This window comes from Onychomys torridus, chromosome 20, assembly GCF_903995425.1.
Source record: "Onychomys torridus chromosome 20, mOncTor1.1, whole genome shotgun sequence".
In the NCBI taxonomy this organism is placed as follows: Eukaryota; Metazoa; Chordata; class Mammalia; order Rodentia; family Cricetidae; genus Onychomys; species Onychomys torridus.
Window position 1 is genome coordinate 36,692,064 of NC_050462.1, and position 17,503 is coordinate 36,709,566.

Consider the following 17,503-nt stretch of genomic DNA (forward strand, 5'->3'; position numbering starts at 1 on the left):
AGCCCTTTGGCTGTAAGGTTGCCCAGCTCTCCTTTTCTCTGTTCTTGTCCTGCTCTTCCATCTGTCCTCACTGGCCCCTGGACCCTACGATTCTAGGAGTTGCAGAGTGATCCACAGTGGGATTCTTTGAGCCCTTTTTGGTATTCATAGTTGCATCCAAGTACTTTGAATTCCATCTTTTGGAATAGTTAGCCCACTCTCTTAGCTCACGTGCCCACCATCTTGGATTAGGAAGCAAAAGGAGGATCTGAATTCAAGGCCAGCCAGGCCTACACAGTGAGACCCTGGCTCAAAAATGAAACATGCCTCTGATTTAAACCCTTTCCTTAATCTTCAAGTCCTCAGGAGATCTCCAGGCAGGGCTTCAGTGGGTGTTTAGGGAAATGGAACTCAGGAGAAGTTTGACCGTGAAAATGAACTTGGGAATCATCCTGCTCCTGATGATATTGACAGCAAGGAATGTAACCAAATAACCCGATAAGAGTTTGAGACAGATGGAAGGCTGGAGCAGAGCTGTAGGGCAGACCGACATTTACAGGCTGGGAGAGCCAGGAGCCGACAAAGGAAGGAGAAGAGAAATCAGTGCCAAGACAGACAAAAGCCAAGAGAAGAACCCCAGGAAGGATGAGGTACCTGGGGTCCCATGACTATCCACTAGGGATTTGCTGGAAGGACTCTTTTTGTTTGGTTGGTTGGAGTTGGTTTTTGTTGTTGTTTTTTTTCTTTGTTTTTGTTTTGGAATGACTTTTATAAGTCGAGGTAAATTCACACTCAAGGCTGAGATTGCAGCAAGAATACAGAAACAGTAGGCTGAGGCTATAATGGCAAGAGCTAGAGAGGGCCACAGAGGTTCTGTACGTCCCCCCACCCCGACCCTCCCCCAGCCAGGAGCAGTTCACACATTGCACATTTCTTCCCAGCTGTAAACTGTAGGGACACATGCAAAATCCCCCGCATCCAGGGAAGCCCACTCGAGCCTCGGAGTTCAGAGTTCTTCATAGCTGTGTTGACCAACCAGCAGGATTACAGACCTCTGGGTACCAGCTGTACATCACTCCAATTTGAACAATGCTTTTATCCTCACCCACTGCTGAGGGATTCCAAAATAGTGAGCATTTCAGGACTTCAGTGCTCGGTTTGGTTCAGGGTCACTGCCAGAACCGCAGGTGTTCCCAGAGATAAGCAAGAACTGAAAAAAGGAGATCCGTCTGTGTTAACCATTCCCTCTCAAGGTCACGGTTAATATTAAATGTGGCTGGAAGTCAAACCCAAGAGCCATAAACTTAAGTAATATGACCCAAACTATAGTTAATGAAATTCCATTTTTCCGTAGACAGGTTTATTTGTTTTAGCGGTGCCTAAAATAGTTGGTGGCCTAGGAATATGGAGATAAAGAAGTTAGACAAGAGCCCCAGCCTAAAAGAGTTGGAGTAAGCATAGACATGATGAGTTCTGGGGTGGGGCAGAGAGGGCAGTGTGGCCAGGCTGACGGATAGTCAGCCGTGTAAGATGGAAAAGGCAGGACAGACAGTGGGGGCCCGGGGTGAAGGGGCCCATCGACTTAGAGATACAGAAGAAGCCGTGTGGCCGAGGCGGGAAAGGAGGCAGGAAGGTGGGCTGAGGATCTTAGATGCCCAGTCAAAGCCTTTTTGCTTCATCCAAGGAGAGGCATAACCACCCTGGGGTTTGATGCCTGGTAGGAAGGTGACAGGTTCGTTTTCTTGATTGGAAAACTTCTAGCGATTTTATAATTGGATAGATTTTTTTTCCCTTTCATTTATATTTATCTCCCTACTCTGTGCATGTGCCACAGCGTTAGTGTGGCGATCGGAGGTCAGCTTTTGAGGGTTCATTCTTCCTTTCCACCAAACGGGTCCTAGGGACCAAACTCAGCTTGTTGGCCCTTTACAAGAATGTATATGTGTGTGTATATATATATATATGTGTGTGTGTGTGTGTGTGTGTGTGTGTGTGTGTGTGTGTGTATCCTATGAGTGTGAGCAAACAGACACAAGAAGAAACAAATGAATCAACGACTCCAGATTAGATCTTAGTTACTGACAGATTTGGCTCATTAACCCAAATCCGCCACCTTTTAGTCATTCATTTATGAATGCATTTAACACATATTTGTTCCTTGAACGCTTCCAGGAGGATATAAAGACCAGACCCTGGGCTTTCTTCCTTTCAGCACTAGAGCTGAGGGAGCTGAAACCCTGTGGCTGTGATGGAGAAAAGCATCATTGAAGGCCCACGATTCCCTGGGATGCTTGGTAAAGCCAAAAAAAGCTCATCAGGGAAGCTGATGCTTGACCAATGATTCCAATGCTCCTAGGCAGTCTTGCAAGGAAGAAGAATTCCAGGTGATACAGAGAGGTAACTTCACTTGCTTACATAGCTGGTCAGTGCTACATACTGGCCTGACGGACAGTACAAGAGGCAGCCCCCACCTTGTGTGCGTGGAAGAATTGCGACTTACCGTCTATGAACGGTCCAGGATGAGGACCACTCCATCCTGAATATCCTGTTCCAGTGTATCTTAGCATCCACACCATCTTAACCCACACTCACTGAAAAAGACAGTCTGGGATGTTTTTGTCATTGTGTGCTTTATTTTTGAAAACAGAATGTCCAAAGAACAGTGGTTGAGCCCGGAAAAGATCTTTGACTCCCAAAACTTCTCACTAAAACTGTCAGGCAGTATTTGTGGTCCCAGGGGAACTGTTTCCACTGGACATTCTGTTCTTTGCCCTTGGGAAACTATGTCCTTAGAAATAAACGGGGTATGTGATGGTTAGCGATGCAGCCGGTTTGCTTCACTGAACGCTCAGCACTAGCCCTTAAATCCTCACCCTTCGGGGAATGAGACACTACCATGCTCATTTCGCAGATGAGCAACCGAGGCCCAGGGAAGGTGACTTAGCCAGTACAGAATGGAGTTTCGTCAGGATTCAGAGCTCCAAACCCAGTTTTCAAATAGGTCTCTAGGACCTGGGGGCTTCCACAGAGTTTAGCTGGACTCCTTCCTAGGTGAGGACACAGGAACACTTAGGGCTCCTCACCCCAAGCCAGAGCAGCTCAGCCTGGACTTCTACATTGGGTTTCCATGTGAGAATTTCCTGGGATATAGGCTCTATTCCTAGTAGTGAGTATCATGAAAAAAAACCTGCATTGACTTGGTATCTTTCTAGAAGCAAACTGAGCATGCACCATCATCAAGTTAATGGGTAGAGACACCCTGGAGGGTACCCAAGTGGTATGAGCCCTTATGCTTTGGGATGCAGCATGCTAGTTGAGACATGCATGTGGAACACTTTACAAAGGTCTGGAGCCCTCTGAACTTGATCAAAACAAGGTGGTTAAGAAATATTGAATGGATCCCTATATTAAGCCAAATAAAGTACGTTTTACCCCTTTTCTCGAGTTGCCTGCACTCAGGAGCCTCTCTGCTCACAACCAAGCTTCCTATTTAGACAAATTATGTAGAGGGACAAGGTGGAATAAGAAAGAGAAAGATCCATCGGGGTCAAGTGGCATCCCAGATACCATAAGTACTAAGAATGCTGATCCATTGGGGCAAGACAGATCTGAAGTCAGCAGGCAGAGTCTACTCAACACCTTCCCAGTCTGGGAGAAGATGCCAATGCAGTCCTGGGCTGCGGGGAGCCACTCCTTAGCTGCCGAGGTCCTCTGCATCCTGGGAAGAGGGTTTCCATGTCCTCTCCACTGTAGGGGTGGTGTTAGCTGGAAGAAGAAAGCTTTTCCCCACGCAACTGAAGAGTTGACAGAACACAAACTAACCTGTGGCTGACAAAACACTGAGGCGTGCTCACTCAGCGTTTCCTCTGAGGAATTACAAGGTGCTGTAAAGGTGCATGTGATCTTGTGAGAAATGGTTCAATGTGGAGGTGGAAGCTGGGGAAACAGAGCGAGCTGGTGGGGCGGAAGAGGTCGCAGAACCAAAGGCAACTTGCCAAGCATTTGAGTCCAAAACTACATTGGGCTCATAGGTCACGGCATGATCTCGGTGATCATAAATGACCAGTGAGAAACTTTTATAATGGCTTTTCTTTTTGTTTGTTTGTTTGGTTTGGTTTGGTTTTTTGAGACAGGGTTTCTCTGGGTAGCTTTGCGCCTTTCCTGAAACTCACTCTGTAGCCCAGGTTGGCCTCGAACCCACAGAGATCCACCTGCCTCTGCCTCCTGAGTGCTGGGATCAAAGGCGTGTGCCACCACCACCCGGCTATAATGCTTTTCTTATACTTCTTATTCTGACATCACCCTAGTAACAAGTAATGGACTGGTAGTTATTGAAAAAAAAAAAATGAGGCCAGGTGGTGGTGGTGCACCCCTTTAGCCCCAGCCCTTGGGGGCCAGAGGCAGGCAGATCTGTGAATTCGAAGCCAGCCTGGTCTACAGATCAAGTTTCAGGATAGCCAGAGCTACACAGAGAAACCCTGGTTCAAAAAAAAACCAAAGAAAGAAAAGGAAGGAGGGAGGGAGGGAATAAGGAAGGAAGGAAGGAAGGAAGGAAGGAAGGAAGGAAGGAAGGAAGGAAGGAAGGGAGAAAATGGGTTTCTAGGAACTGGCCATGGTGGTGCTTGGAGTTCCAGGTTCTTAAGAAACTAAAACAGACTGACTCTGGACTGACAGCTTGGGAACCTGCATGGGCCCTAACTAGGCCCGCTGAATGTGGGTAACAGTTGTGTGGCTTGATCTATTTGTGGGGTCCCTGGCAGCAGGACCAGGACTTATCCCAGGTGCATGAACTGACTTTCTGGAGCCCATTCTCTACGGTGGGATACCTTGCTCAGCCTTGATACAATGGGGAGGGGCTAGGCTCTCCTTCAACTTGGCATGCCAGACTTTGTTGACTACCATGGGAGGCCTTACCGCTTTGAGGAGTGGATGGGGGTAGAGTGGGAGGGAGGTGAGGAGGCAGGAGAAGGGGAGGGAGGGGGAACTGGGATTAGTATGTAAAATGAAAAAAAAAATTTTATAAAATATATATAATATATATTATGTATAATATTATATATACAAATACACATACATACATACATACATACATACATACATACATACATATAAAAGAAACTAAAACAGGGATCCCTTGAGGTCAAAATTTGGGCCAGGCTGGGGTATGCAGACAGGGGCACAAGTCCCTGGGTCCTCGGAAAGATGGAAAGGTGCCTGAACTAGGTAGGAGTATGGAAATAAACTGGCAAATTCGTCTGGACACTATTTGCCTGCGTAGCTAACTGGGCGTCAGGCTTTGTGTATGCGAGGCAGGCACACCCTGTACCACTGAGCTTTGTCTACAGACTGCCATCTTGAGTTTTGAAAACTTAGAGGTCCTCATATCAGTTATAGGAACGGGGTACTATCAAAATAAGAGGGAAACACCTATTCACGTGTTTACCCCCAAACACAGACACATGTAGACAATAAGGTGGTTAGTGGTGGCTTACAATACAGACCTTACACATGGGCTGGGTTCAAACCCTGGCTCTGCAGCTGAGTGACTATGATCTTGCCCCGGTGTCTTGCCCGCTCTCTGTCTGTGGCCTCATTCACAAAGTGTGTATAATGGTCCCTGCCTTGTAAAAGGTTGAGAGGGCTGAACAAGTTAGTGTCAGGTGCACAGAGGACAATCCGCACATGAACACGGTGGACGTATGGACGTATGCACTAGGGTTGCTGTTCCGTGAACTGTGCTGTTTGGAAGTTCTGGAGTATGACCCTGACTTGGACCTCAGGGTTCACCAAGGACATGTTTTTGGTGTCAGGCACGAGGCCAGACAGTGGTCCCGCTTCATCTCCTTGAACCTTCTTCTCAGCACCCTTAGGGGCAAATACAGCTTTACAGACCGAGCTGTAGTGGTAGGGTGCCCTGAGCCACTAGGGAGTTCCTAACAGTTTGGCGCCTGGAGCGCCACATCTGCAGAACTTGGCTCTCTGTTGCAGACTGGTTTTAGGCTGACCTTGTTCCTACTGTCAAATGCCAGCACACACCAGGACCTGGGCCACACATGTTACAACATCCTGAACAGGCGCCTCTCCTGTTCAATAGGATCCTGAGGGCACAGGGTGAAGGCGGGTACAGCGAAGTTATGATGTGTGGATTAGGAAACTAGACCTCATACCAAAGCTGTGTCCTTAGGTAGGTTTAGGTAGGGCCCAGCTGCTTGTGGATGTGTGGGGAAGAAAAGGAAAAACAAAACAAAGACCTCAGGGAGGTGGGAGAGGTGACTCAGTGGTTAAGGGCCCTGTTGCTCTTGCAAAGACCCAAAACCTACATGGCAGCTCATAACTAAATCCAGTCCGAGGGGATCCAGATCTCTCTTCTGGCCTCCGTGAACACCAGGCATGCATGTAATGCACATGCATACATGCAGACAAGCACTCGTACCCATAAAATAAAAATAGGTCCAGATGCCATCTTCCTTATGTAGACTTCCAAGTAGCAAACCATCCTTTTCTGTCACTAACTGTATGACTATGCCCTTGACAGTGATCAGACACGGGGAAATCAGCTTTGGGGGGGGGTGCATTTTAATTTTCTCTGGACTTTTACGTTTGCTTTGGAAAAATCCCTATCTCATTCAAATGCTTAAAATCACATTCTGGAATAATGCAGCAATCTTAGGGAAGGAGAAACACATTTTTCTCTGCCGCCCTTTGTCTTTCCCACTGTCCCTCATCAGAGGCTTTCTATCCTCAGGAAACCTTTGCACAGACTACAAAAGGGATGGAGATTTGCTGTCTGGATTACAACAGTAAAAAGCAAAAATGCAGCCCTCTGGTTAAACCAACCCAGAACAGCTAACAAGTTTTGTTACGTGATTTGGCACAATTATCATTGTCTTGTTTTTTGAGTGTTTTTTTTTTTCTCAGCAATTGTTTTAAGAACCTACTTTATAAGGTTATAAAATAGCAATCTGAGAAGTCAGGTATCATGTTTGTTTTCAAATGTTCTTATAGGAACGTCTGTTTCAGTTTATTATAAATTCTAATTCAGTTACTTGTGCAAATTTCAGATTCAATCTTCTGTTACATGGGGCAGGTGAGGAAGATTGTGGACAGGGTCTAATCCTCACCATGGTCAGGCTGGGGTATGCTACAGCTGTCCTTTTTCATTTTCTTCTCTCTCTCTCTCTCTCTCTCTCTCTCTCTCTCTCTCTCTCTCTGAGATAGGGTTTCTCTGTGTAACAGTCCTGTCTGTCCTGGAACTCACTTTGTACTCCAGGCTGGCCTCACACTCAGAGATCTGCCTGTCTCTGCCTCCTTATATTTGAGACATGGTCTCAGTTCATAGCTCTGACTGGCCTGGAACTTGCTAGGTAGACTAGGCTGGCCTGGAACTCACAGAGCTCCACTTGACTCTGCCTCCCAATTGAAAACAATTCCTTGAGTCAATTATTCCAAATGGGTTAGTGAGACACATGTATTCAGTGACTAGTCATATTTAATTTCTCACACTGATTCTTAAAAATTAAGAATGTAATACACCACACACCACTGAATTGTTACATTTTAAGTTAGTAAATTGTGTGATGTGTGAATTGTGTCTTAATAAAGATTTTTATTTTAAGAAAACCACAGAAAATTGGTAAGCATATAGCAAATCCCATCAATGGAATAGTATACAACTTTTATAAAAAGGATAGAGTAGACTTGTTGTTTAGACCTGGCGTGATGCCCAGAACACGTTGTGAGGTAAAGGGGCTCAGGCACAAATGTGTTTCTGTTCATCTACAGTTCTCGTCTATGAGCATCACCCTTACAAGAACCACGGTGCCGCCTGCCCTTCTCACCTAGTGTTGGTCGGCAGGTACCGACCTCATCCTTTTTTGTTGTTGTTTTTTCGAGACAGGGTTTCTCTGTGTAGTTTTGGTGCTTGTCCTGGATCTCGCCCTATAGACCAGGCTGGCCTCGAACTCACAGAGATCTGTCTGGCTGGGATCAAAGGCATGAGCCATCACTGCCCGGCTCTGACCTCATCCTTTTAAACTGCTTTGTAATTACTCTGTGCTATGCTTTTTTTTTTTTTTAATCATGATCTATCTCATTATCCCACATCAGTGAGCATTCAGATTGTTTACACCTTTTAGATATTTCAGACAGATGCTGTGATAGCACCTCTGAACATGCACATGTGCTCAGTCATTCCCCAGGGTGGGCATCATTACATCAAAAACTCCACACATGCATTTGTGTCCTTCTTGGTAGATCCTGACCCTTACCCTTCTGTGCTCTGATCTCCACATGAAGCATGTACATTTGTCCCACACTCCTAACCAACGCCTGAACCTTTTCCTGTCTTAGGAATTAAAATCCCTCCACTCCACATGCCATTTTAATGACTGAGATTGAGATTGAGTTTCCTTATTATCTAGCAACAAGGAAAGTGCTGGGGGACACCAGTGAATGTACCCAGTTGCTGCTCTTGGGGACCTGTGTAGCATGAATCTTAGAAGGTCTTATTAATAAAATCAAACCTGGAGCCAGGTATTGGGGTGAATGCTGGAAGATCAGAGAAGCAGATCAAGCCACAGCTTCCTCACCTCACCAGTTCCTCAGCTGATCCTGTTTCCTCAGACTGGAAGCCACTGAGTCCTCATCCAAATGAATCTCAGCTGAACTGTGTTGCTCAAAGCCTAAAAGCTTAACCAGCCAAATGCCTAACCAGCCAAATGCTTCTAGTTTCTGGTCTTCACGCCTTATATATCTTTCTGCTTTCTGCCATCACTCCCTGGGATTAAAGGCTGGATTTCTGGAATTAAAGGTGTGAGTCACGTGCTTGGCTATATCCTTGAACAGAGATCCAGGTAAATCTCTGCCTCTGGAATGCTAGGATAAAAGGCGTGTGCTACCACTACATATCCTCTATGTATAATATTGTGGCTGTTCTGTCTCTGACCCCAAATAAGTTTATTAGGGTACACAATATTTTGGGGAACACAATACCACCACAGGCCTGACCTTCAGTCTGTTGCCTATGGACATTTTCTCATGCTTCTCTCCAATTTGTCTACTAACTTGTAGACTTTCTTTGACATTCTGTTATAAATATAATAGCAGACATTTTCATCTATTCTATGGCTCATCTACTGGATTTTGTTTTCAATTTTTTTTTTTTTGCCCTGTGTAAGTTTTTTAATTTGTACAAGCTCCTATTCATCAGGCTTTCTCTTTAAGCCATTACATCCCATGCATCATTTTTAAAAGTCACTTTTACCCAAAAGTCATAAACATAGTCTAGCATTTTTATAGTTTCATTTTAGGACCTAAGTTCATCTGGAATCTCTTAGAGTAGAGGGCTTTGTCACCAGATTTCACATCCCATAGTGTACATTTATGAATGTTCACAATCTTAAATATTGGTGACTTTCCATAAACAGAAATAACCATGAGAAGTTTGAGAAGACATTCAAGGAATGGTGTCTAGGAAAGGGGGAGGGGTGAGGAATAAGGCCAGCCTAAGGAGAAGACTGAGGTTGTAATGAGTCCACGTGGGAACAAGAGACCAGAGGAGCAACCCTGGATTACTTTGTGTCCCAGGAGCTAAGGCACCTCAAGAAACACAGGAAGCATAAAGAAATGTCACAGCTTTACAGGAGCCAGATGACAAGTCAGAAGGAGTCAGGGTTGTAATAGAACTTTCAGTCCATCATCTAAGACAAAACCAAGCTTGAGAAGATACCCTATTCCAAAGGAGATCCCAGCCTTGGATTAGCTGTCGATTTTTTCCATTCCTTCTGCCTCAGGAAGTTTTAAAGGTGTTAACACTTTCTTTAGATTCTAGAATGATAGTGCTCTGTAGCAGAAGTATGGATAACTAATGGACAGGATTGGGTGGATAACTCTTTAAAGATGGCGGAGTCAAACTCTAGGCTCACCTGCACATACTACCACAGTTCTTTTCCTTCTTTGGTGTTGGACCCTGTGACCCTTAGTGTCTGTGACCCTGAGTTTAGAGGCACCAGATGACTGACCCCACACATCTGCTCTAAGAGCTTTTGGCTCCTTCTCTTCTTTTTCTTAACTTGCAAGTTATATTTATTTTCTTAAACCAATGCTTGTGTAGATTAAATAGGCAAAAATGTCACTTTTTTCAGATCTTGACGTGTCACACTAATTCTTCCTCTCAAAGGTAAATTACAACCTTCATTTCTCCATAGTAATAGTTTTTGAACTTTCGGTTTTTAACTTTTAGTCTTAGAGAATTTCAAACATGTAATATGATCATTTTCCATCCCCCCTCCACACAACTCCCTCCTCCCCCAGACTACCTTCAACATACCCTCCCTTCCCACCACCAACTTAATAAAATAAAATAATCCATACAGGCCTGCTGCTGATTAACACTCTCACTGATCTGCTTGCCCCTGGCCATACACAAGGCTCTGTAAGCAAAGAATTATCCAAGAAAGACTAAACTCACCTTATAGGATGTCTGTTTCCCTTCACTCACGATTTGAAAGAAAATTGCACAATAATGCAGAAGTCCGACATGAAATGCCTGCAAGCAGGTTTCTTGGTCTCCTCCTCATGCCTACCACGAGGGATGTTTTAAAACCCTTCCCATCTTTTAAGTGCAAGAAGAATAAATGCCAGCCCTGACTGTATTCTATCATATCAGATTGTATCTCCATCGGCGGGGGGAGTCAACTGTGTACATCTATCATATGATATATGATTCTTCCTCCATTTCATCTCCCTCACATTCCACATAAATGCCAAAGCTGTGGTTAAAACTGTTTCCCCACCTTCCCTCTGGGTCTCTTCATGCCGCCCATGCCCACTTATAAGCATGTTTGATGAGATGGTGACTTGAATAGCTTACCCCTGGTTTTTAAGAGCTGGTCTCTTTCTGCGTGGTGGTTGAGCGTTGCCTATTAGTGATTCTCTTGCTAGCCATTGCTAACTTGGAGAGCAAGGAGAAAACCCTTAACAAATCCTCTGCTCCTCCCTAAGAATCTGCCTCCACTTGGCTGGGGGGTGGGGTAAATCAAAGACTATGACAGCCTCCTTGTGACTGGGGTCCGCAGATTTCTTCCACTTCACTGAGGCAAGATATGCTGTCAGAGGATCAAGGCCGGCCACCAAGGGCTGCCAGGGACGGGCCAAAGTTGTGACTGGGAGGCAGGCCTGGTGGCACACACCTGTGACCTCAGGAGGCGGAGTCAGGAGAGTCATGAATTCAAGACCATCCTGGTCTACATCTTGAATTTGTGGCCTGGCTAAGCCACATAGTGAGACCTTGTCTCAAAAATCACAAAAGCTCTGATTATGCCAGTGAATTTGACATAAACCAGGACTCCCTTAGCCCACTATGAAAAAGTCTAATGTGGTTAAGAGTGTCTCTGGAATGGTCCCTTATGATTTTGAGGACTTTCTACCAAGGTTTTCTGTATCATTTCAGAGACCTGGCTTGTACCAACCATGCACACATGTTCATTAAGTCAATAGCAGGCCTCTGGATATGGCTCATGGCCCACTCTTTCTTGAGAATAGCTTGCCAGTGAGCCATGTGCTGTATGACCAAGCTGCCTCCTATCCTTTGTGAAATTGTTGGGTGTGAATTGTTAATTAAATGAGTACAAGCTAAGATGAAGATAAGACACACTTGAGTGGGCGGGAAAGCTCAGTTGCTGACTGGCGACTGCCTGCATCACGTTCCTTCTGAGATGGCGTTTCTCAACGCTTTGGAAGGCAGAAGCCGATCTGAGATACAAGCTAATTATAGTTTGATGAAGCTACCCAAATTGGGCCTTAAAACCTCAGTGAAGGTGGTCCACGTTATCTTGGATCTTCCGGCCAATGAATGGTTCAAGGCCTTATCGTACAACATACCTGAACAAAAGTTGTAATGGCAGGTAGATGCTGGCGTCACTGACATTCCAGTCTCCAGCTTGGGGAAGACTTGAGATGAGGTGATTTCCAGTTGTGGGTCTTGCCTAGTATGCCTGGGCCGACCTTACGGCTGGCGTTGACTTTCAACTGTAAGCCAGTACCCACGCTCTTACAGACACGAGAGAAAATAAACTAATGGCTCCCCAGGAAGCAGTGGCTTAGTGATGAGTCTGACGTCATCACCAGGACATCAGGCTTTGCTTTTGTGGAAGGGGAAGAGGCATGGGAGAGGTAACGCTCTTACTTTGTTTCCAGAGTTGGATGCCTCAAGTTCTCTGTCCTAGGAAAAGAGAGCATCTCTTCCATCTAGGGTGGAAACAGGAGGCCCGTCATGCATGAGAGTGAAAGCACCAACCTCGGAGAAGATAACACTTACATTTTCCCCCTCACTGGAAGCCAAATTTGGAGGGAGAAGGGGGAGGTTGTGATAAAGTTGCCCGGCACCTATAATTTACTGATTCCATATATATACATATATATATATATATACATATATATACATATGTTTCTTTGGTGTTTTGTTTTTTGAAATCCGGATCTTGCCATGTTGCCCAGATGGATCTCAAACTCCTGGGGTCAGATGATCTCCTCTTTAGTCTCCCAAGTGCGTGGAATTTGCAGACATATACCACTACACAGGGCCCCTGGATTCTTATATTAATAATTTGGCCCTTGATAAATTAATGGCTGAATAGTCACCATACTAAATGATCATGTAAGTCACATAATTGTAAAATATTTTTGTTCTCTTTCCTGGTTATAATAAAAATTTTAAATTCCCGTCCTCTAGTTAACATTGTTATTGGTGTCTATGATTTTTCTTTCCAAAAATACATGGAGGGCCAGGCCGAGAGAGAGAGAGAGAGAGAGAGAGAGAGAGAGAGAGAGAGAGAGAGCTTGATAAATCCATGGGTTTAGTCAATGACATTTCTTTATCTGTTCTCTGGTATCATTAGTATAATTTTGTTTTTTAGCAAGAGAAGCAGCCAGTGAATTCCTCACCTCAGGATAGACATTCTGTCTCCCTATGGCTTTGAACATCTCAAGAAGCCAGTGGACTAGGGCATGGTTTCTTTTCTTTTTTTTTTTTTTTTAGTTGAAGATCGAACCCAGGGCCTTGGGCTTGCCAGGCAAGTGCTCTACCACTGAGCTAAATCCCTACCCCCGGGCATGGTTTCTTCTATTGCTCTTAAAACTTTTGTCTCCAACAGCTCTTTGGTCAAGACATGGTATTATTAGAGCAGTGTTAAGTTCCCAGCAAATCTGAGAGGAAGGTACGAGAATTCTCACAAAACCTCTGTCTCCTCCTTCTGCCCATGCATCAATGTCCCTTCCCAGAATTCATGTTCTTTACAGCTGGTGAGCATCCCTAGACACACTAACCAGCCAAGTCCAGGGCTCCCTCTACACATCATTCTCAGTGGCCTGAGTTCCATTATATTTACTGAGTTTTGAATAAATTCACAATGGCATGAATCCACTGCCTCCACACAGGGTGCTTTTACTTCCCTAAGATCCTATGTGCCACCTTTTCATCCCTCTTTCCTCCCTCACCCATGGCAACCACTGATCTTTTTCCTGTCTCCATAATTTCTCCTTTTCCAGAATAGTCCGTACTTGGAATCATAAAGCAGGTTATCTTTTCCATTTGGCATCTTTCACTAAGCTACATGTGTTTAATTTTCTTCCCTGTCTTTCTGTGGCTTGATAATTAATTCCTTTTTAATGCTAGTATTCTATTGTTTGGCTGTGCCACAAGTTACCTGTTCATCTGCCAATGAACATCTTGGTTGCTTCCAAGTTACCAATAAAACTACTCATTCATGTCTATGGGTTTTTGTTTATATGTGCATTTATTTATTTATTTGTGTGTGTGTGTGTGTGTGTGTGTGTGTGTGTGTGTGTGTGTGTTCAAAAGACAGCTTCCAGGAGTGAGTTCTCTCCTTCTACTATGAGGATTCTGAGGTTCAAAATCAGTTCATCAGGATTAGCAGCAGGTACATTTACCTAAGCCAATCAACCAGCCCCGTGTCTAGTTTTTATATGGTTGTAATTTTTATTTCATTTGGGTAAGGAACAAGGACTTTGATTGCTGAATCATATGGTAAGAAGAGATTTAGTTGTGTAAGAATTTTCTAAATTGTCTTCCAGAGTAGCCATGTTGTTTTGCATGCTCACTGGCCATGAGTGAGCGCCTGTTGTACCATACCCTCACCAACATTTGATGCTGTCAATGTCCCAGATTTTGGCAATTCTAAGAGATGCATAGTTGTGTTAGCCAGACTCTTCTTTAACATGAAAAACACTTGAAAGAACGTTTAAACCGGGCTGTGGTGGTGCACACCTTTAATCTCAGCACTGGGGAGGCAGAGCCAGGAGGATCTCTGTAAGTTCGAGGCCAGCCTGGTCTACAGAGCAAGATCCAGGACAGGTACCAAAGCTACACAGAGAAACCCTGTCTTAAAAACAAACAAACAAAATAAAACAGAGAGAGAGAGAGAGGGGGGGGGGGAGGGAAGGAGGGAGGGAGGGAGGAAGGAAGGAAGGAAGGAAGGAAGGAAGGAAGGAAGGAAGAAAAAGAACGTTTAAAAGGAGAAAGATTTGACTTGGCTCATGATTTCAAAGAGGTTGCAGTCCATGGTAGCCTTCTTCATTGCTCTGGGCCTATGGCAAGGCAAAATATTATGGCAAGATATAGCCCAACGGATACAGCCCTGGTGCCCTCCATCCTCCAGCCATGCCCCCCTCTACAGTTTTCTGAGTCTCCCCAGACAGCACCCCCAGCTGGATGGAGTCTCCAGAACATAGTGTGTGGAAACATTTCATACTGAGACCATAACAGTAGTAGGACATCATTTCTTCTGCATTTCTCCACTGACATACAATATGGAATGTCTCTTCCTACACTTAATTGCCAGTTTCATAACTTCTTTGGTGAGGTGTCTATAAAATTTTTGACCCACTTTTTAGCCAAGTGGTTTATTTTGAGACATGGTCTCACGAAGTCTAGGCTTTCAGAGTGGCCTTGGGCTCCTGATCCCCTTGCCTCTGATCCCAAGGTCTGAGATGTACAGGTATGTGCCACCATACCTGCAGAGTGATTGGCTTTCTTCATATCGAGTTGCGATAGTTCATTCTTTGTTTTTGATAAAAAGTTTTGGGTTAGATGTGGCTTCTGCCTGTATCTTCTCCCAGGCTGAGGCTTATCTTCCCACCATCTTGATTCCTTCAGCTTTTTGCTTTGAAATGTTTCAACCCTATAGAAAAAAAGGCAAAAAAACCCAGCTTCACCCAGATCCACCTGATGTTAACATTCTGTCACATTTACCTTGTCTCCTATGAGTCCTATTGATTTTTTTTTTTCTGAGACTGGATTTCTCTGTGTAGCTCTGGCTGTCCTGGAACTTACTCTGTACATCAAGGTGGCCTCAAATTAAGAGATCCACCTGTCTCTGCCTCCCAAGTGTTGGGATTAAAGGCGTGTGCCACCACTGCTGGGCCAAGTTCTATTGATTTTACTGAACCATTAGAAATAGTAAGTAGTGTGCCATATCCCCCTCAATACTTCAGCATGGGTCTCCTAAATATAACTTCCACCTAGTCACAGCATACCATCTTTAAACTAAGAAACGTAATAGTTCAATAATATCAAGTGACATACTTCATTATTAAAGTTCTCTATGGCTCCAGCAATGCCTTCTGTAACTTTTTTCTCTTAGAATTTTTTTTTTAATTTTATGTGTATGGGTATTCTGTATATATGTATGTCTGTGTGCTGTGTGTCTGCCTGGTGCCTATGGAGGTCGGAAAAGGGTGTTGGATACCCTGGGATTGGAATCGGAGTTACAGACAGTCATGAGTTGCCATGTGGGTCTTGAGAATGGAAGTCCTTTAAAAGAGCAGCCAGTGCTCTTACCCCCCTGGGCCATCTGTCCAGCCTTATAATGTGGGACAATCCCTTTGCCCTGTGTCCACATCGACCAGTCATACTGAGCAAACTTTCTGTAGTAGATTGATTCCTAATGAGCCAACTCCCATCTACAAGCCCTCGGCTTACCCCCCACCCCACCCCCCTTGATGGTACCTTGTAGTCTCTCCAGAGGAGCCAAACTAGAGATTCAGCCTCATTAGCACAGAGATAGTTAAAATCTGCATAGTCACCTCGATGCCTTCAGAAACAGGCCCTGTGAGAAAACATTGTGTAAGATGATTGTGCCTAATGATCCAACACAGCCAGCAAAGGTGACTGATCTTCCGGCCCTGCCCTCCCGGTGGCGTGTGCATGCCACTTCCAGGCTGGGCACTGCCCTCTGGCATCATGCCCTGGGAATTATGAATGAGTTTAAAATGTAAATTCAGTCGATGCCTGGTGGCGTGAGCCTTTGTGGCACACATTTTGCTAAGGCCTTCGGAAGAGCGTGTTTTCTGAAGCTGTACTCCATTTTGTACACATCAGGGAGTGTTGTTGGTCTATTCAAACTGTACGGCAGATTTCCTGGAGCACGCACCTCGGCTGACTGCTGGCCAAGCTCTCCATCACGTGTTTTGGGACACTCTTTATATTTTGAAATGTTGCTTTAATTGCTCTAATGAAGCGCTATCCGGAAAGGCTTGAGGTTTGTCCTTTAACAAACACGTCCTTTGTAGTTGTTTGTGTTTTGTGGTGCATGGGCTCAAACCCACGGCCTCAAGCATGCTGGGCAAGTGTTATACCACTGAGCTACCTCCTCAGCTCACTGGCAGTGTTTTAAGGATTGGGAGGATTAAGTGATAGGGCACAATCCCATGAAGTATCAGTACTCTTAATCCCATGACATAGATGAGAAAAGTGATCCACTGGAAGAGATGAAACATCTTGTCCCATGTCACGTGGCTAGTGAGTGACAGGACAGGTTCACTTTTAGAACCAGTGAGTACCATGCCCAGTATCTAAGAGATGAAAGACGCTGTTTGGGAGGCAGGTAGCATGCCACTCAAATACAGGTTTGCTGTCCTTACCAAACAAGTGATCCATTTGGAGATTTAAATGTCAGAATGGTGCTAGACATGATGGTGACTCAGTGTCAGCACTGAGGGGGATGGGTATGAAGATCCCAAGCTCCAGGCCAGTCTGGGCTGCATAATGAGACCATGTCTCAAAAACCAATAAGGATGGGGATGTAGCTCAGGGATAGAGTAACAAGCCTAACATGCCCAAGACCCTGGTTCCACCCACCCCCCTCAACCCCAGCACTGCAAATGAGATCCAGAAAAATAACAATAGTTAAAAACAGTCCATCTTTGTCCACCAAATCCATCAAATGTCCTAGGTTGGTCCTTGACAGAATTTCATGTTGGTGACTTTAGACTCTCTGCTGGTTCTGGGAGTGTGACATCCTTCATTCAAGGCTCTGGCTTGCTTGAATGAAAGACTCTCTGGCTCAAACTCAGGGTGGAAGAGCCTGCCTGAAGGTAGTCTCTCTTCTCCAGAATAGCTTCCGGGGAAACTAGCAAATTAATGACCTTTATTCCCTGTCACGGACATAACAATAAGGATAAGCAGACTGCAAATACACACTCTTTGGGGGAGGAGTCAGTGGCTCAA

At 44.9% G+C, this 17,503-nt stretch overlaps 1 protein-coding gene and 1 long non-coding RNA gene across 4 annotated transcripts in view; one reads left to right on the forward strand and one right to left on the reverse strand.

Annotated features, from left to right (window-relative positions):
• The window catches only part of Cpm (carboxypeptidase M), a 62,080-nt gene that overhangs the window by 7,404 nt on the left and 37,173 nt on the right, over positions 1-17,503 (forward strand). The window lies entirely within an intron of this gene.
• The window catches only part of LOC118571165, a 32,747-nt gene continuing 29,727 nt past the window's right edge, over positions 14,484-17,503 (reverse strand). Inside the window, exons 2-3 of the long non-coding RNA XR_004943296.1 lie at positions 16,004-16,103; positions 14,484-15,176 (exon numbers count right to left, since the gene is read on the reverse strand). This is a non-coding gene — a long non-coding RNA (uncharacterized LOC118571165). The remainder of the gene's footprint in view (positions 15,177-16,003; positions 16,104-17,503) is intronic.